This window comes from Ziziphus jujuba, chromosome 8, assembly GCF_031755915.1.
Source record: "Ziziphus jujuba cultivar Dongzao chromosome 8, ASM3175591v1".
Lineage (NCBI taxonomy): Eukaryota > Viridiplantae > Streptophyta > Magnoliopsida > Rosales > Rhamnaceae > Ziziphus > Ziziphus jujuba.
The window spans coordinates 2,946,284-2,972,334 of record NC_083386.1 but is presented as its reverse complement, the minus strand read 5'-3'; the positions used below and the strand labels follow the sequence as shown (position 1 = coordinate 2,972,334).

At 33.2% G+C, this 26,051-nt stretch overlaps 1 protein-coding gene across 11 annotated transcripts in view; it reads right to left on the bottom strand.

Annotated features, from left to right (window-relative positions):
* LOC107404210 (DNA-directed RNA polymerase III subunit 2) overlaps nucleotides 1-26,051 on the bottom strand; it is a 104,583-nt gene that overhangs the window by 4,722 nt on the left and 73,810 nt on the right. The gene's annotated exons all lie outside the window — the stretch shown is intronic.

Below are 26,051 nucleotides of genomic sequence, written 5' to 3'. Positions count from 1 at the left end.
AAAGCAAACATATTACGCAAACTGTTACTTCAGCATGCATTTACAGTATCATTCGTCTATTCAGCAAAAATTCATAAGCAACTTGAGAAATATATTTCCAACAAGGCCATGTAGTAAAGAGATATTAATCAAATAAAAAGGGAAGCAGATAAAAATGCATAACTTCTTTCCAAAAAAAGAAAAGAAAAGAAATGAGGACTAAGAAAAGATGGATACAGAAGTCTAACCCACCTGAAACGGTGGTGATGGGTTTGTAGGGGCAATTGGTTTGGGATTGTGGTTGTGCGGATGAAGAAGAAGCAGAAGCTTCAATGAGAAGTGGGTTTTTGTGGGGTTTCGAGAGGGTGACAGAAAAGGGTACTGGGTTTGTGGGAAAAGAGTGGGAAGGATGATCAGAGAGTTGATATACGTTTTGCCATTGTTGGAGCCTCTGGCATGATTTTCCAGCGAGAGAAGAAGAAGAGAGAGGCACCGTAAAACCAAGAATGTAAAACGCTGCGCTTACTTTTTAAGGGCTTTAAACAATTTTTAAAAAATTTTAATTCAAGAAAATTTTAAAAAAAGAAAAAGGAAAATAGATAATCAATTTTAGGGATGAAATGAGTAGCAAGACCATTTTTTTATTTTTTTTTGTTTTAATGGAATTTGTCAAAAGTTAATGATGGAGGTGCAGAAACACACCAACAACCGCACAACATGCAGAAACATGCCAACAGCAGCAGCACGGCAGCACCAGCAACAGCAGCAGCCGCAACAATGGCAGCATCAGCAGCAGCAACAGCACGCTCAAAGCAGCAGCAGCTTCATCATGAACAGTAACAGATGCTAAAACGTGGAGAACAGAGTGCTACAGTACCAGACAAATGAAACCCAATTCAAATCTCATGACCGTTAGCTTGCACATGCCAAGGTTTACGTGATCTAAAATACCAACGAACCAACAACACACCGTTTTAATCTTTCTAGAATAATTGTTTAAAATGCATCGTTTTAATTCTAGGTTGATATGCAACAGTTTGTCACCTTTTGAGGTTAGACAATTTTATCTTCTTCAATATATGAAATAGCTTGGTGACCAAGCAGAGTTTCCAGCAGTTTCCTTTGCTGGTTGTTTGTGAATGTTAAGTCCATTTTACTTGTTTAACTGAAAGCTTCTACATCAGTTAACAGGCTTTGGAAACAGAGGATACCATTTTTCCAAAAAAAAAATTTACAATCGCTAAATAAAAAATGGATAAAAACAAAAGATATTAAAGTGCATTTTCTTCTAAAAATAAATAACTTCATCATCTTATCATCCTATGAGTGCACGTATAACCTATATTTCATTATCATGTCTTACTATTTGTTTTCGAAGTTTCTGATTCTTTTCTAGTTTGAGTGCATTTTCTTGTTCTGATGCCTCTTTGGGATGTTTCTCTCCTATGGAATTGTTCGACGAAGATAATAAAAGCCTGTGTTGGCTGTTGAAGAGCTTAAACGTGGCCTTTAGTGAAAATAAATCTCAAAGCATATATATATATATATATAGCAGAAAATTCACATATATTTCTATAACTAAACTTTGAGATATATTTGAAAGGATTTAAAACATGGAAACAGAGGAATATTGGCAAGATTGAAAAACAGGGGAGGAGAACAGCTTCTCTCTTTTTCATATATTTTCTAGTCCTTTACATGTCCTTTTTTCACAAGATCTAATGCAGCTTGTATTCTTGTTGGAAGAAAGCTGCTCTCTTTTGAAGTTTATGGCAAGGGCCACCACCACTAGGTAGTCCTATGGGTCTGAGACCCATAAGATTTTTATTTTTTATTTTTTTTTCTGTGTTTTTGAGTGTTGGAATCTCTCTCGATTGCTCTCTTTTGCTTTGGCATACTCTAATCTGCAATGTTTAGGTTTGTTAGTAAGTGACATCTTTTTCTAGTAGGTGGTTAAATCTCTTTTGATTTTGGTGTTAATAATTTTACATTTAAGGTTTCCATTTTGCATGAGAACAATAGATGCAGGCCTATTACGAAACACATAATTAATTTCATGCCCAGTTTACATAACCCAATTATTTTGACAGGGTAAGACAACAGCCTCTTGTTCGCGTTATACATAATTTGGATATTTTGATTCCGTATATTTATCCCAGTGGAAACAGTAATATTTAATTTATATAATTCAAAAGTACACAGAGTGGTGTATTTTTTTTTTCTTTTTTTGGTTTAAGGGTATTATTGAATTTTTATTAATGGATAGGTTTGTAATATGAGAAAATCATTAAAAATTCAGTGTACATAAATTTAGTATTTAATTTTGTAAATATGGTTATGTCTTGATTATATCTTTTCCTTAATAACCATTAACTAAGTATATATGTGTGTTGATTATATTCATTTAAATATTGTTGTGTGATTTTTTAAATAAAATTAAGTTATAAAAAATTAACGGATCATATCACATATTGCATGATAGCTTAATGCATGAGTTTTTTTGCAAAGTACAATAGCGCACATGTAAATGACTACCGCAATTTTCTTTTCTTTTTTCAGTAGACTTTTATACATGGTCTTCTTCTTTTTTTTTAATGAATTACTTTGTACATGGTTTTTGGTAGACATCATGGAAAATTCTACTATGTGGATCTATATTTTGTTAAAATATGGATACTGAAAATTTGAAAGAAGATCACTTGCATGTAATCCAGTGAAAATATTCAACATCTGCATCTTGACAAGACAAGGATATCTACATGATATAAGAACTATAGTAGAAAAAGACATCAAATACATTTAAAGGCCCTACGCATTTTGGAGTAACAGTCTTGGGACAATTACCATGAAAAGAAAAAGTCTTGGGACGGCCGCCATGGCCAAACTCGGCCCTTTTTTTTTTTTCCAAATCAATCGCTAGGCTTTCATGTGGTTTCACATATTAGTAATTACCACAAATAGATATGGAAGGGACATCACATACATTTGAAGGCCCCACATATTTTGATTAAAAGAAAAAAAGTCTTGGGATGCCCATGGCCTTGTTAGGAGAAAATGTAAGCCCATTAGGAGAAAATCTTGCATTAAATTGTATCACCATGTCACATTATGATAAAATAAAATATATAGATCTTAAAAAAAAAAAATTATTATAAGTAGTTGGTGACACCATGTTACCTATACAATATGGTTGTTTATAAGTTTTTCACCATATGGAAATTTAATGGAGAAGAAAAACTTAAACTATTATGTCGGTAATGCGGTGTCATCGCACTCCATATGATTTCACGTACCACTACCACAAATAAATGTGAAAGAGAAAGCTTGTCACATTTCGAAGAAAAAGTCTTGGATGGCTATAGCCCTTAGGCCTTGATGTGGTTTCAAATAGAGAATTGCTAGTTTCACCGCTGAAAAAACTTTTCACAGTCCCTTTAGTTTTAAATTTCAATAATACCCTTGTTAAATATTGTATATTCTTTTCTAATAATAATAATAATAAAGAAAACACTACTTTTCTTAACCACCCATGCATACGAAGACGTGAAGGATAATGGCTTTGCCAGAGAGAGACACCAGAGGACAGTGGACTCAAGGTGAAAATGGCAGAAGATGTGGAGGAGCCGGCCGGTGGAGAATCACTTGGTGAAGAAGAGATCGTGGGAGTAAAGAAATCTTGTATCATGCCCCAGAACCAAACCAGACTGTTTGTCCGAACCCATTATATAATATTCTAGTTTAAGATTAGCAAAATTTAAAGTACCGTATGGGATTATCACACAAGAGCACCATTGTTCAGAAACTTTGGTATTTATCCGATTACTATGGATTTAGTTTATCCTTAACAAGAAAAAGAATGATGATCTGAAATAAATAGATTTTGTTTTCTTTTGTTTTTTTTAATTTCCCAATAAATAGTTTTTGAGTTTATAAAGAAATTAATGTGAGAAAATAGAAATGGTCGTCAGTAGAGAGAAAGAATGAACGGAGATAAGGAAGATGGAGAAGATGAAGGAATAAACTAAAAAATAAATAATGATATTTTTGTCATTAAATTTTTAATGGGACTGTATAGAACCCATTTTGCATTGCAAAAAAGAACCTCTCTTTCAAATATCACATTTGATCTTCTCGAAAACTACAATGATTAATTAGGAGAGACATAATAATGTAAAAAACGTAATTGCCAAAATTTTGAATTAGATTTTTAGTTTAATTTGAATTAATAATTAAAGTATCACCAGAAATTTTTCTATACACAATGTGTATCAAAGTGGAATCCTTATTGGTACACATAACCAATAAAAAAAGACCACGTATTCTAACCATTTTTATAAAATGGTTAGAATACATGGTCCTGTTTTATTGGTTATGTGTACTCCACCTTAATGTACATTGTGTATAGAAAAATTTCTCATATATATACATACACATTCAATATTGTGTAGCAACAACTTTTATCTTATATATTAACACCATTAGAAAATTGTAATATATATGATGATGTTATAATTGTTGATTAAAAAAATATTAATATACAGGGTTATTATATTTTTCTAAAAACTATCTCTCGAACTTTCAAACCCATATCATGGCAACTCCGAACGTGTTTGGAGAACCAGTGACCGATGAAACTGTGAGGAAGTATTTTCCAGATAAACAAGTAATCACCCGCAAAGGCAGGGCTTGCTTGGCATACAACCTGAAGAAATCAGGGAAGAACCATGAGAAGGCCGAACAGTTTTTGGTGTAGCAACTCAAGGAGTGGTACAGCGATGATGGAAGTGTTGTTACATTAGGCACAATTTATAAGGGTTATTTCGAAAAATAGCCACCTTACAACTCTATTTTTGAAAAATAGCAAAAAAAATTTTTTTTTTAAAAATAGCCACCTTAGAACAAAAATATCCTTATAAAATTGAAAATTACGCAAAAGGCTTTTTTTACCTTTTCCTTCTTCCTCTACACAGCCGTTCGTGTAAGGGTTTTTCTAAGGCCACTCTTTGCATCTCATCTCCTCTTACTCTCATTTTTTTGTATTTTCTCATATCTGAAACTAAACTCAGATAAAAATTTTATCTTTTTTCTTATTAGATGAAACTAAGGAAATATGTATTTTCTTTTTCTTTTTTCTCTTTGTCTTTTTTCTTGTATTTTTTGTTAGTTTTGGAATTTTTAAGCTTTTTATTTAATATGGGTATGCAAGAAATTAATTTATGAGCTGTTATATATGATTTTAAAGATATTTAGGTGGCATATGGTTTGAAAATGGGGGAAATGGGAGAAATTTTGTGTAAAACTGAAAAATTGCGAAAAACGGTAAAAACGGAGGAAATTTGGCGAAAAAGATGAACTTCCACCATTTTCCTCCAGTTTGTCAGTTTTCGCAAATTTTTCGCTAATTTTTCACCAATTTTTCGCCAATTTTCTGCCAGTAGGAAAAAGTTATATTTGGCGGAAAAAAAAAAAACAAAAACAACTTTTTTAATACAGTTAATATATTTGTTTAGTATTATTCAAAATTTTATATATTTATTGATTTAGTTTAACGTTATTCATTTAATTTTGTAGTAAAATGGAAGATGATGATATTATAATTGCGTTTTTATACAATGGAACATTGGTACAAAATGATGGTGGTAACTGGGAATATCGAAATGGTAAAACTATAATGGTTTCCGTTGGCAAGAGGTGCACAACATCAGAGTTAGAGGATGAGATTTTCAATTCTATTGAGATAGATCAAAATGAATATTTGCTAAACCTAAAATGGATATATGGACGATGTGCAGAAAAGTTGTATCCTACAGAAATACGATGTGATAGGGATGTGAAATGCTTTCTTCAAGAAGTGAGGAATGGAGGAATGACAATGATGCGGCCTCCATTGTATGTTGAGGTGATTTCAAAAGTTGAACATGTATGTAGAAATGTTCATCAAACAGCATTTGCTTTCGATAGTGGGAGTAATATTCATTCGTCTACCACAAGCTTCCGGTACTGAACCTATTCAGGCTACATCTCAGGAAATTATGGTTCAAGAAACTCAGTTTAGAGATCAAGTTGATGTTCATGGGGCCTGGACATCATTTAACATCCACGAAGGAGTTGATGTTGGAGGTGACTATGCTGAACGATTTCCTAACGATGAGGAGTATGAGCAGTTGCATAATACTGATCATGATGAGAATTACAATGCAGCAGGGGATAATGTTGATCATAATGATGGAGATTTTGATCATGAGTTGCCGGACAATGATAATGATATGCATCCTAAAATGAACAATGAAGGAGTTGATGATGTTAGGGTTCATCGTGCTACAAGTGACCACATATCATCAAGCAACAGAAGTGGTTCTATGGCCATATTTTCATCAAAGTTCACTGGCTATGAGAGCATAGTAGTTGGACAATTATTTGGCAACAAACGTGACTTACAGAATAAATTGAGTATCTATTGCATGCGAGAAAATAAGGAGTTCAAGGTGACACGGTCAACTACACAACGGTATGAGGTTGTATGCTTGGAAAATACTTGTAAATGGCGACTACGTGCAACCACATTTAAAAATGGAGAAATATTTGTTGTGAGAATTTTTGATAATGTACACAGTTGCTCGTTAGATATCGTGCATCGAGAACATAAGCAGGCCAGTAGCCGGGTTATTGGGCAATGTATCAAATCTAAATATGAAGGTATTGCACGTGTTTACAAACCCAAAGAAATTCAACATGATTTTTTGCAGAAATATGGGGTGAATATAAGCTACAACAAAGCATGGAGAGGTAAAGAGTATGCACTTAACATTGTTAGGGGATCTCCAGAGGAGAATTTTGCTAAGTTACATGCCTACTGTTATGAGTTAGTGTTGAAGAACCCTGGGACTGTTACATGTATCAAAACAGACGATAATAAAAATTTTGTATATTTCTTTATGGCGATTGGAGCAAGCATTAGGGGATTTAAATCTCACATAAAACCCGTGTTGGCTGTTGATGCAACTATATTGAAAGGGAAATACAAAGGGTACATGTATATTGCATCGGGCATGGATGGCAATAAGCAAATATATCCTTTGGCTTTTGGCATTGGAGATGGAGAGAACGAGTAAGCATATACATGGTTTTTCCAAAACCTCAAGGATGCCATCGGAGATTTTCCGGATTTAGTGTTTATGAGTGATAGACACCCCGCTATTGAAAGGGCATTACGCAAAGTTTTTCCCAATACATACCATGCGTTGTGCACGTATCATATAAGCAGAAATATTAAAGCAAATGGACATGCAAAAGATGAATCAATAATACAATGTTTCATGCTCGCAGCTAGTGCATATTTGGTTGAAGATTTTGAGTTTTATATGGGGCAAATTGAGGCAAAAAACAATAGGGCTACCCAGTACATTCATTCATGTGGCCCTACAAGGTGGGCACGTTCTCTTTGTCCATGTAGAAGGTACATTATCATGACCACCAATATTGCAAAAAGCTTGAATGGCATTTTGCTAGATGCTAGAGAGATGCCAATAGCAGCATTAATAGAGCACATACGGGATTTACTGCAAAGGTGGTTTTATGAGTGACTACTGCAAATGCAAAATTGACAAAGCCTGTGACTAACCATATGGAAGAGCAACTCAAACTACGAAATTTGGAGTCCATCAAATTAAGTGTGAAAGCCATTAATATGCATGAATTTCTTGTGGAAGGTGGGAGTTTGAGGGGTACAGTTAATCTCCAATCAAAAACATGCTCATGTAAAGTCTTCGATCTTGATCAATATCCTTGTAATCATTGTATTGCCGCTTGTAGAGACCGCAAAATTGCTCCTTATGGCATGTGTTCTCATTACTACACCGCAAATGCATATCGTGCAGCTTATGCTAAGTCCATTTACCCTTTGTTAGATGAAAAACAGTGGCATGTCCCAGATGACGTGGCAAGTCGTATTGTTCTTCCACCAAGATGGACACATAGGCGAGCTGGTAGGCCGAGGATGCAACGCATACCATCCGAAGGTGAAGATGTTATTGGACGTAGATGTAGCCAATGCGGTTGTGTTGGACATTATAGGCAGAGATGTACGAATCCATTGTCTTATGCTTCGGATTAGAAAGTTTTAATTTAGTGTTATGGTTTAATATGTTTTGATAATTATTTCATATATTGGATTAATATTTTCTACTCCACGGTGGAAGATTTATTAGCAATCTTTTTTTTTTTTTTTTGAATTTAATCCCAAATGAAAAGAGGCTTTCTGGAGTTGATTTTAAATCTTTAGTTTACATATCATTTTATGAAATGTCCAAATGATTTTGAAAAGAAAAACAAACATATATAATTTTTTCTTTTATTTAAAATGGTTATTGATTTTAAATGTCACTACATTTTTTGTTAATTCCATCTTCATCTTATATAATATTTGTCTCCACTCTCGATTTTTTTTACCCTACTATTAACTTATATAATCTATTAGAAATTGATTTTCCAATTGGAGCAAATTTTTTCCAACAGGAGGAAAACTATTTCCGCTTGGAGGAAAAATTTTCCGCTTGGAGGAAAAATTTTCCGCCTGGCGGAAATTTATCCAGAGGCTTCAATTTATCTCCATATGGGATTTCTGACTGGAGGAAAATTTTTCCGCCCATAAGAAATATTTTCCGACAAGCGGAAATTTTTTTAAAATTTGCAATTGAGCTCGTAAGGCATTTGTGCATAATGGAATTCTAATAAATAAACACGGCACATTTCCTATAAGGTCAATTACTTATCCTTACATCAATACCACATTGTTATCTTGGTTAAATGAACATTATAAGCCACCATTATCTTTACAATTAAAAGTCAAATATAATAAAGAATTTGCATCTATAAACATGACAAAAGGAAAGAAAAATGCATCACCACTCAGCTCATATGCTTAGTTATTTGTTGTAAGCCTCATATGCATACTTCTTCCTAAAGAACTCCATGTCATCTTATGTGAATGTCACTGGTAATCTAGCATGTAAAAACTCGATGGTCTTGAGTGTAAACATGCCACAGTCACCACTACAAAAAAACAATTATTATAACATATATTAGTATTATTAGAACCATATTCAATAGTTAATATTTATTCAACAAACATGTACATATTAAGGGGTTTTACCAGTTACTTTGTTGAGGGGTATTTTGTACCAATTCAAATGTAAACTCATCAACGAAGTCTATAAGATCCGACCGTTGCTCATAAAAGGATGCAAACCGCAGTAAATATGGTAACATTATGCATAATTTCTGGAAATAAATTTCTCCCCTGTTTCAGTTGCCAGCCTTATCTGAGTCATATACAGTCATACGACGCTTTTTCAAGTCCACGTGCCCTACCAGCCAATGTATGTTGCGCTTGTTTAGTGGAATCAACAACTGTCAATACTACAAGATTTCAGTTAGCACAACAAATAAATGAAGGCACATGAATAGTTAACATTACACAATTTGGACATGTATATTGTACATGATTTATGCATTTCCATGGCTTCGACTCCTTCATTCGAATCCCCAGCACATATTCTTGCATTGCGTATGAGAATTGGAACTTAGATGGATTGGCGAGGAACTTTCCATAACACTGCTCAATGTATACTTACAACAAAATAATTTATTAGTTACCTAAAATCACAATAGCAATATATAGGACACCTGGCCTTTATTTACCCAAAATCCTCCATCTATTACCTCAAAACTAGGATAAAAAACATCAGAAAATCGATTGGCATGTACACAAAATAAGTAAGGCAGGACTTCCATATGCTGCATTGAAAGACGAGTTAATTTTAAATTACATCCATGCAGTTGAACGACTATCTATGGAATTTATCAAATTATAAAATAAAAATCTTGATCGAAAAATACTTACATCGTGATTCAGCCACTTCTCACTGGTTATAAGCAACTGGAAAAAGGCTTTACTCGCAGTCAAAATGTCCATATCAACCTTTGCCGCCCAATCGGACTTCATAAATTGGTCAAAAAATTTTACAGGTCGTGTGGGTACTGGTTTGTATGGGTCGAACTACGAAGTAGAAAATGCACCGGGTAAAGTGCGCTGTAGTTTTTTCCACAAGCCTCTAACACTATAAGGAGTTGTAATAGTTGCTACCGCCTTCCTATCCCGCCTCCTAATATCTATACTTTGCTTAGCAGCTGCTACCTTTCTTGCACATCTCCCGACAGGAAACTTTGATGGAGACACTTTCTCGATAATCGTAACACTTGGTCTTGCATCGTCTACAACAAATGGACGTGACTGTCTATCAACGGGGGTCGCATCGGGACCAAACTCTTCTTTATTTTCATCCCCTTCAACGTCCACTTCCATTCCATCTCCCAACCCGTCAGCACCAACTCCCACTCCTTAGTGCTTCTAACTTATCAAGCTTGGTGTCCAAACTTGCAACCTCTCTAAGCATGGCGATTCTTAAATCCTTAACGTCTTGTCGTATATTAGCCACTTCGCCTTCAAGGATTGTTAATCTCTCTCTCAAAGGTACCTAAAAGAAACAATAATGATTAGTACTTGCAATAATAAATAAGATAAACATTCATACAACTTATTCAAACCTCATCATGGAATGGAGTCGTTGGACGTTGGGGTGGAGTCAATGGTTTAACACGAACATGAGCAGCAACTCCTGTAGTCGATGATGAAGGCTGGTCTGTCGGCTTATGTCCCATTTGCCACCTCCCTCCTTTACCCATAATTTTCACAGATGCCTCTTTCCGTTTCTTACTTCTTCCACTTCTTGTAAGTGGAAGACCTTCGTCTTTTTCATCTTGACTTGCTTGTAGTGGCTTGTCTCGGACAGCATGTGCAACATTGTATGGAGTACTGTCATGACGTACATCCCATGCCAAGTTGCCGATATATGCATGCTCAAATTCAGTTACATTCATTAAGCCATGAATGGGATACTGCAAAAGACAAAAGGGATTATCATCAAGTGATTAGTAAGTAATACTAATATTCCTACAAATACTGCAAAAGTGTATAAATAATATTACTATGTTGGAATGTACATATAAGTGGAAGAACTCATATACTTACATCACGATGATCGAAGAGTTCAGTGGCCTATTCAAATCTTGGCACTTATGAAATATGCCAATTAAGAATTCGAGAGAATGCCATGTCCGGCAAGTTCTTTCCGAATGCTTGACCTAACGAAAGAATTGTCTTAAAACCCCAAATCTGTCAAACAATTAATTAATAATAAATAAGTAACGAAATACACACCATAAATACAAGTGTAACAAACTTTAAATAATAGTGTAACAAACTTACCATGAAAGCCAAAGGAAACCCACAAAGACAATAACTCTTTGACTTGTTTAAAGCCATGGACTCTCTATGCTCAAAGCACTCTTCAACGATCTAATGGTGGTAGTATATGATAAAGTACCCCATGGATAGTTATTGAAGTACTCTAAATCGTCCACCATCTCCAAGTGATTATGAGGTGCGATGGCCATGCTTTTCTTGCCTAGAAGAACCTTCTCTAGGAAATATAATAAAGCCAACTTCAATCTATCATCGTCGGCTTCATCATCGTCTTGACACTGTGCGGTCATGAAAGCTTCGATTATCTCCGAGTTAGCGACCTTTTGCTTTCCACCAAAATACGTGTCACTAATACGAGTAGAGATGTTAACTCGCCTATTGGATTCGTAACCAAACCGTAGACTTGTAATTATGGTGAAGTCTCTCCGTGTAAATCTAGCACCATGCCCTCCAAATTTGAATACCATAGAATTCTTGTTATCGCAAACATACTGCCTATACAGCATGCTGTTGACGATGTGGCCACTAAATTGTATCTCGTTGGCCTTCAAAAAGTGGCCAAAATAGCTATCCTCAAACTTCTTTATTTAGGCTGGAGTCAACTTGAACTTAATATCCGACACGGCTTTCCAGAAGTTCGATCTACAATTAACATTTGCCCTTGATATCTCTGAGTCCCAAAACCTTCGTTAGTAATCTGAATCCATTTATCTGCAAATCAAATACAACAAAGCATAACAGATGGAGGAACCGTTTTTTCTGACACGAGGAAAGCCTGGGGGAAAAACTTTTCTGCCTAGAAGAAAAACTTTTCCGCCTGGAGGAAAAGTTTTTCCTCCTGGAGGAAAATTTTTCCTCCTGGAGTAAAAAGTTTTCTGCCTAAAGGAAAAATTTTCCTCCTGGAGGAAAAAGTTTCCTCCAGGAAGAAAACATTTTCCGCCTGGAGGAAAAAGTTTTCCACCTCGAGGAAAAAATTTCCTCCAGGAGGAAAAAAAGAGGAAATATTTTCCTCCGGGTGGAAAATTTTCCAAAACCTAAATGACATACACCTAACGGGATTTGTATAACAATATAATGAAAATGGCTAAAGAATCTTTTCGAACCAGAGTTTATGTGGATTTAAAAGCTACAATATCTTCTATATAGTATTGTACATTATACATTGCTTCCTAAGGATAACCTATAGATATATTATGGTTTCACATTCAAATCTCCCATTAAATTCAAACAAAAGCACAACTTCACAATAGTTTTAATTTCACATTTCACATTCTAACCATGCAACACAAACATTTCTATCACACCAAATAACACAATATTATAAGCATAGCACATAATGACAAAGGTTCAAAATTGAGCAATTTATAAAGAGATGACTTATCATCTCTAAAATAATCCATCATGGATATTATCGACAATTCTAAAACTCATTCAATATAACACAACTAAAGGTTTTCAGATAAGTTTGTTACATTAAAGCGAAATTATTTTGCAAAATACTTTCAATGTTGTTCAGAGAAGCAACTTACATTAATGGGGGACAAACCACCACCAATGCTTCTCTATCTATTTATATATATCTCTCTCTCTCTTTCTCTATATCTGTGAGTGTATGAGTAATTTTATCAGCTTGCACTTGTAACTTTACGATCGCAAATTTTGTGCTTCAATTTTCTGGTCGGTCCATCACTTGCTCCTCCAATGCTGAAAGAAATAGAAAATCAATATTAGTAACCATGCAGCAATCAAACTTAGCATATTATATGTGTAAGATGTGCATATGAAAGGGCACAGGATACTGCTTACCTAGCTAATGATAAGATGGAGCCTGGAGGTTCAAATAGATAAATGTCTCCTTGTATATTCTTTCTTTGATTTCTATTCAAATGAACAAGAGCATATGAGAAATTTGGAAATTTTCCACCAACAGAAAAAAAAACCACAAGAACTACTAACAACTAAATAACTACAAAAATATACAAAATAATAAAAAAATAAATTAAGGACAAAATCATTGCATAAAATTTCCAGATTTCCTCACTTTTTATATATTTCAAAGGGCAATATAAAAGGTTTTATTTTGTTTCTTGGATCAAGAAGTAGGAATACTGAAGTAGGAATATTAAACCATAACACCAATCCCCATTTCCATTTCTCTCTATTTCTTTTTTATGCAGCCATAATAACACTCACTCACTAGCATAGCATAAATAAAATTATTTGCAATATTTTAATTTTGCTGTTTTGGACCTGACAATCTATCCCCTTGTTATATTTATAGATATAAATTAAGGATTGCAAGCTGACCATCATCATCCCCAATAACATGAATAAAATAAAGGTGAATTATTTACAAATGACATTTACAAGACGAACAAAGAAGGATTGCCTTAGTGTTTTTTTTTTTTTTTTTTTTTTTTTTTTTTGATAATGGGTTGTGGCTAGCTCTTTCAAGTTTTTGTATTGGTTTTCCAAACTAGGATAAAGAAATGAAGATGATGATAGTTCTTACTTCTTCCTATGTATATAATATTTCATTTTATATATATTCCATTACTTGTCTTATTAATTTGTTTAATTTCGTCTGCTAATAGCTATAAGGAATTTATTTATTCCTTTTGGTGGCAAGAAATGGCAAGCTAGCTCAAGTGTATCTCGTAAATCTAATCATCGTAAATCTAATCAAAGCACTACTGCTACATATTTTCTAAGCTATGCCTAGTCGATGGCCAATCAAAATTGCGTGTTCTAAATACAGTTGTTTTAACATATATATATATATATATATATATATATATATATATATATATGTAGTCTACTAAAATCCATACCTAAAAGCTTCAACTACAACTAAATTTCAATGTATTTTAATCTTCTCCTTATGAAAATTATGAATTGTTTGCTAGAGAAAGAGTTAAATTATAAAAAAAAAAAAAAAAAAAGATACTAACTTAGTTTTGCATGATAAACAAATGCTTAATAGATATATGAAAAGTTAGAGTTTTTTTTCCTCTTAAGTTTTGAGCACATAATAATAAAAATAAGATTTAAATTCAATGTTGTATTTTTTGCAATAAGGATTTGGAAGATCAGGCATGTTTGATTTTTTTTTTTTAAGACAGTTTTAATTTTGACTTAAGTTAGTGACTTGGAGTTTACCCAAACAAAAAAAAAAAAAAGAAAAAAAGAAAAAATAGTTAGTGACTTGGAGGCGTGTATTTTTAGAATGCCCTGTGCATCAACCATCAAGTTGATAAAGCTGGTGAATGCTACTTTGTTAATCAGGCATTGATTTAGACATTCTACTTAATTATGCACTATATCATCTACAGCTTTTTGCTTTTCAATTTGTATTCCCTATATATTATTAAATGTATTTTCTTCTTGAGTTTGTACTATTATATTGTTTTGATTATATTTAATGTAGCTGATATTTTTTGAGCCTAATGTTTGGAGTTGGAGGAGAATATGATTTGTCAAAGTAACTGAAATTTTCTTGCCGTAGTCCAAAACAAAGAGAAAGAACAGAACTCATTAATAGGAAATCAAAATCGAACAAAACAAATTCAATGATCAAAAATATATTAATTAATAGTACAAAAGCTTCAAAACTAAGAACAAAAAGTTTGCAAGAAAGAAGAGAAACCTTACAGCAACCTAAAGAACAAAAGTTTGCAAGAAAGAAGAGAAACTTTACAGCAACCTAAAGATCAGAAATGGGGTTACACAAAATTTTCAAAAACTAGGATCAGAAATGCTTAACTAATAACTCTACAATAATGAAAAAGAGAAACATCCTTTCTATTTTCTTTTTCTTTTTCTTTTCTTTCTATCCAAACATCCAAAAAAATGACAATACTTTAGATGTCAGGATATGAGGTAACTACATGCAGTTGACGAAGATTACATGAACAAGATTACATTTTCTTTTCTCACATTTTCTCTCGACCCAAACAGAGTATTAACTCAATTTAGCAGAACCCCACAAATATTCACCCCACAAAGAACTAGTAGCTCATTCCACTTAAATCACTTAATTGACAAAATTAAAGCACTAAATCATAGATTACATGAACAAGATCACAAACCCAATAGCAACTATAAGCTTCCATCAACATACTCACATTAAACTCATTTCAAACTCGAGCATCGACAAACATAGAGCCCCCAAAAATGCAGCACCACCACCCTAAACCCAAAAACACCACATTTAAAAGCCAAGAGCAGGACCAAAGCTCTACTTCTTAGATTGCCTACCATTTCCCGAATCAAAGACAAGTAAACAATTCCACAAAACCATAAACAGCGAATTAACAACGAAAACAAAACGAAAACAAAACTGCTAGTATAGAAGAGAAAAATGCTTACCCAGATCATCCTAGGAACTAAAAAATTTTGGGGTTTGTGGATTTCAGATCTAAGTGTGTGAGTCCCTAAGCTTAGTGTTCTTGTGAGAGTGATAGAAGCTAACAAAGGCAGAGAGAAAAAGAAAGAGAGAGAGACTGTATGTAGAAGAAAATCGGCTTCACGTGGCCCCTACATTCCACAATCTGATTTTCAGTCCATATTTTTAGTCAAAAAAAAGTTCTTAAAACTCTTACCTCTTTTAGCTATTCCTTCACTTTCTTCTTCAGCGATTCCTTCACTTTCTTTTTTCACGGTTCCTTCACTTTCTTCTTCGGCAAACTAACTGACGAAAATGTGGACCTTCTATAGAAATTTGCAAGCTAATTTTGATTTTCCAGAAACTTGTCTCTCTGCTCAAAGACGAAAATCAAACAACATCGCATGGGCATGGGGAGGGAGGACAATTTTCCAAAAACTGGTTCTTCCATGACATCGGCGAATGGGAGGACAATTTTGCTTGAAGTGAAAATGGCACTGGTGTGTTTCTAAAGGGAAAGGGAAAGTTTAGCTTTGTTCGAAAGCCCTAGTTGTGTTTTGAAAGGAAAAGGGAAAGGACAAAAAAAAAACCAAAAACAACAAAATAAAAGAAAGTTGCATTTCGGTAGAGAAAAAAGAACCAAAAAAAAAAAGTACAAAGGGTATTTTGGTCCTGATGTACTAAAAGTAGGCTAAAATTTTTAAAAAAAAATTTTGCTATTTTTCAAAAAGTGATTTGTAAAGTGGTTAGTTTTCAATAAAACCCCAATTTATAATGCTACTAGAGATACCTTAACATATTTTAAGGACCATGATTGGCTGGACCATGTCCAAGGACCCCAGTACCCTATCCAGATTCAAAATGGCCAGTGGGCTACTTTCCTCCACGTGGGATCACACGCCACCGTTTTGTACCGCGGCTGCAACAACTGTTGGATAATATATGAAAAAAAATGTTTAAAATGCGGGCTTGAAAAGTGTCATTTGGTCGATTTCAACTTGAAATTGAATTCTCTTAAAATGGTAAAGTTCAAATTGAATTTGTCAGTCCATCATGATAGCTTTAATTGCTTGCCTTCCACTTTAGTCAACAAAAGTAATTTAATTGATAAGGTTAATAATGCTTTCCTTCATATTAAGGATCCGCTTACAAACATTTCTTAAATCACCTACTTTATCATGAAACTATAAATTATTTATTATAATTATTATTTAACTTTTTAACAACAATAAGGGAGAAGAGGCTCCCTGGTTGCGAACCGACGACCCTACTAGAAGATAGTAAGTATACATATCTATGTCTATATATATATATAAATATAGCTACTTAAATACTATCACTACCAGCAACCTCATAATATAAATTAATATCTTTAATTATCTATAAATACATTTTATTATTTAAGCTTATTATATAATTGAATCTAATTAATTAATATATGTAGGTTTTCACTGAGATTCAAAAGCCTCACCGTTGCGATCCTAGTGGTATTTGGAAGTATGTCACACCCTCGATTAAAAATGAACGTTACAATAACACTGGGATAGGATGTTACACTTCTGCGTCCATGAGGCAAGATTATCCCTACAAATATTCAGCAACAATGACCTTGGTGTTTATCCCTTGATATGTTCACCTCTTAATGTTGCAGCATATTTGTATCAATTTCATGCATTATATACATATATGTATATATATAAAATAAACTATATATACTCACAGTTATGCCAATATATATATATATATATCCATATATGTCTATCTGTGTATATATTTTTAAGAATAAGGCTGTAAATATTGCAAGTGCATTGTGCATGCATGCAGCATTAATGTTTATAGACTTGGCTACTTGTACTCTATCTTGTTGGGATTATTTCCTTGCAAGAAAGTTATCATAATAAAATATTCTACTTACTGTATTAGCAATTTTTAATTTTTTTTATATAATATCCATCAAAACTAATATCCAAGCAACTATTTCTGAGCTTATCTTCGAAAACAAAATATGGTGACGTAAATAATAAAAATTCTATCCACATCGACTAATCGATTTTATTTTGCATGTTATACTTTAATTTTTTTTTTTAATTGTGTGCCTATTCCAGTTTCATTTTAATTTCAGTTTAGGCTCATTTTCAATTTTTTAATTAAAATTCTCGTTTTCTTAAAATAAAATCTTATGAAAATTTTATTCAAAATAAATGTCATATTAAAAATTAAAAAAATTACTAACTTAAAATATTAAAAACTAAATAAAATTTTCTACCATTGGTTAAATATACAATGCTTATATTGATAAACTAATTTAAAGATTCCAATAAAAAATAAAAAATAAAAATGAAGACCTAAATTGAAACAAAAGTGAAAATCAAGGCACTCAATTGAAAAAATTGAAACGTGGGGCACTTAATTGAAATTGAAGGCAAACTAGACGGCCAAAAGTTTAGTTAGCCCAAAATTAAAATACTACCTATTTGGAAATTAATTTGATGGAGTTTTAGTTTACTCTGGCAAGCTTCAAATGCTAATTAGTTATATATTCAAGCGTTTTAGGGTTCTATCTGGGTCGGTGTCATGTACATCCCCATAATTGATTCTCTATGGATAAAAATTATTGGTACACGCATAACAATTTCATTGAAAAATCTATTTCGAATAATTTCTTTAAAAAAAAAAAAAAAAGAACTTTGCATATATTATTGGATAGATCATAAGAATTACGATATGTGTAACACCCCGTTCCGAAGTACACCAGAAATTTCTTAAATTTGACCAAGGTTAATCGGGTTTGACCGTCGTTGACCGAGAAAGGGTCAAATGTTGACTTTTTGCTTCCGGTGGAATTTCACATTGACCGAGGTACCGTTAAAAAGTACACATTGTCACGAGTCCATAGACTAGTAGCACATTGAAAACAGAGCTACAGATTAAAAGTTATGAGCCAAACAAGTTGAGGTCCAAACTGTCCAAGGGGTGCCGGAGTTGACTTTTTGTTCATGCAAAGTTGGTTTTGACTTGTGCATGGTTGTAAAGTACTCATCGATACGAGTTCATAAACTACCGGTATATTCGATTTGGACATGTGATTTGAAAGTTATAAACCTGTAAAGTTTTTCAAATGCAGTATTATTTTAATATTATTTTTTAAATATGTGAACAATGTGCCATGTGTGACTTAATAAAGGGTGCCATGTGTCACAATGAGGAGATGCCATATATCAACCATATTAAATACTATATTATCTTAATATTATTTATTTATTTTATTATTTTATTATTTTTATTATTTTATTATTATTATTTAAAAAAAAATCTTTTTTCCTCACGTGGGGAAACACCCACAAAAAATGGCTTTCTTTTTCTTTTTCTTTTCTTTCTTTCTTCTTCTTCTTCTTCTTCTTCTTCCTTCTTCCTTCTTCCTTCTTCCTTCTTCCTTCTTCCTTCCTTCTCCCTCTCGGCTTCACCCCGTTTCTCTTTTTTTTTTTCGATCATATGAAGCCACACGCGTCTGATGGGGAGGAAGAGGGGGAAGATTCTGGTCAGAAGCCGGAAAATGGAGGCCAACCGTCGCAGGATGCGGCTAGATCGGGATCCGCGACGGCAAGGCTGGCTTCGTCGGTGATCCGGCCACCACCGGGCCAAATTGATACTCCTTTCCATCTATTTTGGACCTCAGCTCGATTTTGAGATCCATTAAGCTCAATTCCCTGTCGTTTGAGAGATACGACAAATTGAAGTTTGACCGAAACTTCCCGTCCATTATGCCCGTCCCTGTCGATCAAATTGGGTCCAATGAAGGTCGGTAATGTGATCCTCGTCTCCTTAGCTTTCCATAGGCACCTTATTTGTGAATTTTAGACACCATTTGTGTTAAACTCCCCTGGGTACCGGATATTATTTACCCGAATAAAATATTAATTTATTTGAGTTATGTAATATTGTTGTTCTATGAGCATGTGTGCGTCGTGGAATTTATCCTATGGAGGATTTTGGGTTAATTGCGTACTCGAGGTAAGTGATCCACTTTTAAAATTATTTTGGGGACTATTAAAAATATATATTTTGTGTTATTTGAAATTATGGAAAATAAATATGTTGATATTGAGAGGAATTGATATTTAAAATTTATAATGCCAAATTATGATTAATTAATATATGTAATGTCACCGAATTATATTTTGGGATTGTGAAAAAAAAAAATTATATTTATATATATATATATATATATATATATGTATGTGGTGCTAATTGAATTTATGAAAAATGTGCTATATATGTTTAATATTTAAGAAATTGTTATTTGAGCTTATGATGATGATTTTTGTTGACTTAGTGCATGTATTGCATCAAAAATTATAGTTTGGGTTTTTAAATAAATTATGTTTTAAATTGTTATTAAATTTATTTTTGAATTTATGATGCCAAAAGTTTATTGATTTAAGCATATATTGCATGGAAAGCATATATTTGGTTTTAAAGAAGTTATGGATTTAAATTATGATTGATTATTGTTAAATTAATATTATAGAATTAATTGCGTATAATAAATGTACTTATGTGGATTTAAGCCAATATGAAATTTATGTGATTTTGATATAAATTGATTTTAAGATTTTGAGAAAAATAATTGTATTAAAGTATTGAGTTCAAAATCCATATTTATACGTTTGATTATTTACGGATTAGGTTTTCATGGTGTTGAAAATTGTTATATTTAAATGGATGGATTTAAAATTGATGGATTTTAAAGTGATGGATTTATGATGAGGATTAAAGAAAATTGTGGGATTGTGAATTTGAAAAATGGTATGATTCCCACGGTGAGTTTTGGAAAAATTGTTATTTTTAAAAATAATATGATTATTTGTTTTAGACGCACTCATACGGTACTGGTATTCTGTACTGTGTATGTAGATGAGCGCGCAAGTTATAATGTTTTCCGTGAGTTGAACCGAAGGCAGGCAAGTTTGATATTGGCCATAAGTCGGCCCCCTCCATGACCGGGATGACGGTTTAAGCAGCAGTGCTGTCAGAACGCCAAAGTGACCGTATGTAACCTCCCACCAGATGGTGCTCGGGATGTTGGGTATCATAGGACATCACTGGTATATAGTGTGGTGCGTCAAGTATTATTTCTCAGATATAAATTTCAAATCCTAAAGTTTTAAAGTCGTATTTGAATTAAATGTATTTAAATTGTTTTATTACCTATTTCCAATTAGTATTTTCTAAAATGTATTTATTCATATTTTATGTCACTTATTATAAATTAATTTTTTTAAAATGCATCTTGCCATAAAAATATTATATAGATTGGTTGAATATTTCAAAATGAATATTATAGTATTTTTCTACCACTTATTTTATATAATTGTTTGTAACTATTTAAATTATATTTTTGATATTGTTTATTTCGATTTATTAAATCAAATTTTATGAATTATATATTGAATTTTTCCTTTATGTTATATTTCTTTAATGCAAGTATTCTAAATTTATTTTATTATATTTCATTACATTTTATTCGTATTTAGATTATTTAATTATTATTAAATTAATTATTCCTTGATTTTTGGGGCATAAAAGATTGGGTTTTGCAAAAATGTTTCAAAAGGGAAACCTTTCCAATGGAGTGAATGGTAAGGGTTTTAAGAGAAAATATCATTTTCAATTAATTATTATTTATTTACTTATTTATTCTTAATTAATCAAGTGTACTATAATTATTATTACTATTATAATTGTATAGTAGATTGGGTTAGTCACTGAAATAATTAGCATTTCATGTTTTTAAATTCCGTTCCCCTAGACCCAGGCTGGGAGACGTTGATTGTCCGGGGCGAGCCTGACGTCTCAGTTCATTGCCGAAAGTCCAAAAAGCATTTCCGCCCTTTTTCCTCTCCATCTTGTATTGCTTCATCTGACATTGTATTAATTTTATATTTATTTGTATAATGTTCTGTATACTGTATTGGACACAGTTTATAAAATACTGCATTAATTCACTGTTATTATTTTGGAGTGCTGTAAATTTGTGGAAACAAATTGTAGTAAGATGGGAGGAATAAGGTGGTGTTTATTGGTGTGTGTTTTCTGTGTAGAGAATTTTGTGGTAAGTCCAACCCTTAGGGGAGATTCTGCTGGATTTTTCATTGGAGGGTCCGGTAGGATTTCCCTGGGATCAGAGCTTGTCTAGGGTTCCGGTGAGGAATTTTGGACGGGTCCTGACAATATGCATGCACCATTCAATATCATTGAAAGTGATAAGTGCCAAATATATTCGGCGTTCAAAAAATGGGAGGAAACGGCTGATGAAGATGCCAAAGATTCTGTTACAAATAAGGAAAGTAATCTAATTTTGTTCCTAAATTGTGTTTTTAACACAACAATATAAGAGTTCTTTTGTATTCTTTCTACCTCAATTAATTACTATATGTTTTCCCTTCCCTAGCTGTATTCTCTTAAATGGAGTGTCCTGTTTGTTTCATTTTTAATTAGTTAGTACTTTGCATGTATCCTGTTTGTTTCATTTTTAATTAGTTAGTACTTTGCTTGTATCCTATTTGTTTCAGTTTTAATTAGTTAGTACTTTGCATAAGAACATCAAAAAGGTTCTGCATTTTATTAAAAATCAAAGAAATCTATAATAATAATAATAACAGATTCAATCAAAATGAAAATTTTCCTAAACCAGTAATAACTTAATCAATATAGTCTCTTAGAATAATGTAGCTCATCACCACCTGAAGTGCAGTGTTTACCTTACACAGGTTTCGGTATACAAAAGGAAGAGACTTGCAGTTAGAGCCCAGGCGGTGCCGTTCTCGAACTACTAACCAATGCAGCACACTCATTTAAAAGGCTTTCTTCCAATTCCAGATTAGAATTGCAAGTTCTAAGGTATTCACTTGTTCCACTATGGAATTTGAAATATATGTTTTGTAAGTTGTTCAAATTCATGGCCGTGAATCAGCAAAGCAAGCTCTCGGAGCTTCTCTTTGAGGAAAACAATCAGGTAGTCAACCATCACAAGAAGTAAATGAATTAGAAACTGAGACAAGAGCTGTAGCGACTGGATATATCGTTGAGCAAATGCCTTAAAAGAGGGGTTATTAGGGTATTTACATGCTGCAGGATGCATATGTGCTATGAGCGATGTGAAATTTACCATGTACATACTCTCTTTTAACATTATAAAGAGAGTTTTGTTCTTATAGGAATTATATCCCTTTTTTTTTGTTGTTATTAATTATATATAAAAGGAGCTTCTATATGTATAACTCCTCAAACAACAAAAATAGAAGAGAACAAAAATTGCGGTATTATTTTACTATCTTCTCAAATAGCCAAGTACAAAATTGCATTCTGCTTTCATGAGCAAGCTGGATGGCCTCTATCAAGAAGGAAATTTACAGAATCTCGCAAGTTAATTTAACAAGAAAACAACCATTGATTATGCCTCTGCTAGTTTTAATCGAGGGACAATATTCATCGATTGGAGTTCCTGTAAGCATGCATTAAACAAAGAAACGTCATCCATTGATCTATAAAAACTAAAGAAAATGTTAAAAAAGGCAATAAACAAAAGCTAAATATAAGTCAGAAGATATGTATTCTAGCGTTAAAAAAATAAAAAATAAAAAGAAAGAAAAAAAAAGTCTCTTTTGAGAGTCTAAATCAGTTTTAAATTTTAATATGAAAAATGCTAATCAACGAGTTATCATATCGTTGTTATCGAAAAAACAAGTGATCATGTTTTACCTAAACTAAAAGCTTGCAAGCATAGAGAAGCTTCATTTTTGAGATGATGTTGGACAATGATTCCACAAAGACCTTTTTGCCCCATGTATGCTACTAGATTTATCACCAACGTATGCAAAATTAAATTACAAAGAAATCAATAAAAAATAAAAGAAACATAAAAAGAATTAACAGATGATGCCAAAATTAAACCCTCTTACCTCAGGTCTACGAGTATGTCGAATTAAGTATTTGATGCACATATTATGATTTTTGTCAGTAAAAAGAGCCACTCTGTCCACCACACTTGATTCCCCTATCGGACCTTTCAATGTCTGAGAAGCAAACTTGAAATTTGCTGAATTTGGAAACAAAGGATAAGAAACTTATTGAGTATTTCTGAACTCACTGGATGTAGGAATGACAGGTAAGCAAATGATGTCAACAGAATTATATTGAATATTTATGCAAGAAACCAAAAGCCGACCTATCAGTTAACCCCATCACCATAGCCCCCCTCGTAACTCTGGGAGTTTGTTTGTTAATATGTATGTCATTTGGTCTCTGATAATTTCCCCAGGCGCGGCAATTCCATCTTCATCCAGCACCTTAACAAATGAGAACATTCATACAACATAAAACCATACGAAACTGAATATTACATAGATCAGAGAATTAAAAGAATACGAAAGGAAAAAAAGGAGAATTGTGCATCCAAATTATAGTGCCAAGATACACAAACAGAGTAAACAATAACCTCACATAATGAAACAGTAGGAAGAGACATACTACCACAAAAAGAAAACAGATTACACAAACAGTTACTTCAGTATACATTTATAATATCATTTTTCTATTCAGCAAAAAAATTCATAAGCAACTTGAGAAATATATTTCCACAAGGTCATACAGTAAAGACACAATAATCAAATAAAAAGGGAAGCAGATAAAGATGTGTAACTTCTGTCCCCCCCCCCCCCCCCCCAAAAAAAAAAAAAAAGAAAAAGAAAAAAGATGACTAAGATGTATATCTCTTGGCCTTATACCACAACCACAAAATTGATATGTTTTCTTCAATGATATACCTGTATCCTTCCAGCATCATTTCCTGCTCTGTTGGGTCTGGCTATCCTGTCTTGAGTGTTATTCTCATACTTGTATCGTGGCTGAAAGCCTGTCCATTGGAGAAAATTCCAGGATAAGATAAGAAAAACATGAAAATATAGTAAAGAATAAATGCTTTAATTAGTACTACAACAAAAGCTGTACAAAGCACAGAGCACAGAGCCCTGCAAATGGCTTAATAAGCACGTAAACAAGAAGAAATGAAATCATCCTGACACAAGCAATGATGATGTTCTTTACCTTTTCAGACAACACAACGACCAAATCCACAATTAAGAGATGCCTTGTTCAAGACTATTGTATCCTTTATATCATAGCCACTATAACTCATCACAGCGACTGTTGCATTCTGCCCTGCTTCAAGTTTATCATGGCCAACCTAAAAGCAAAGTGGTCAACTCACAGCCGATAGTTGCAAATCAAACTCCTAAACTAAAGGATACCAACCAGCTCAATAGTCCTTGTTGTCAATAACGGTCTTTGAGGACATGCCAATAGGTAGAGCAACGTGTCCATCCGAGATAGCTATAAATCAAGAGATTAAAGGTCGTATTAGCAAAGCAAAAGGTAGACTTTTCAATCTAAGGTGTCATAAATACCCATCTAAATACAAGAACCCCAAAAAAAAATAATAATAATAATATTGACAAAGCAAGAAAATTAGAAGTGATATGATAACTAGGACAACAATAAAGAAATATGGAGAAACTCTAGGTTGGGCTGAGTTTCATTTTGGCACCTAAAGTTTCGATTGCAATAATGTCAACCCTAAAATATGGAGAACCTCTAAATGGACCCTTGTAGTAGCTTTGGCTGTCAATTACTAACAGAACATTTGGCTCATAAAAGGATGCAGACCTCAGTAAATAAGGTAACATAATGCATAATTTCTGGAAATAAATTTCTCCCCTGTTTCAGTTGACAGCCTTATCTGAGTCATATACAGTCATACGACGCTCTTTCAAGTCCACGTGCCCTACCAGCCAATGTATGTTGCGCTTGTTTAGTGGAATCAACAACTGTCAATACTACAAGATTTCAGTTAGCACAACAAATAAATGAAGGCACATGAATAGTTAACATTACACAATTTGGACATGTATATTGTACATGATTTATGCATTTCCATGGCTTCGACTCCTTCATTCGAATCCTCAATACATATTCTTGCATTGCATATGAGAATTGGAACTTAGATGGATTGGCGAGGAACTTTCCATAACACTACTCAATGTATACCTACAACAAAATAAATTATTAGTTACCCAAAATCACAATAGCCACATATAGGATACCTGGCCTTTACTTACCCAAAATCCTCCATCTATCACCTCAAAACTAGGATAAAAAACATCAGAGAATCGATTGGCACGTACACGAAATAAGTAAGGCAGGACTTCCATATGCTGCATTGAAAGATGAGTTAATTTTAAATTACATCCATGCAATTGAACAACTATCTATGGAATTTATCAAATTATAAAATAAAAATCTTGATCG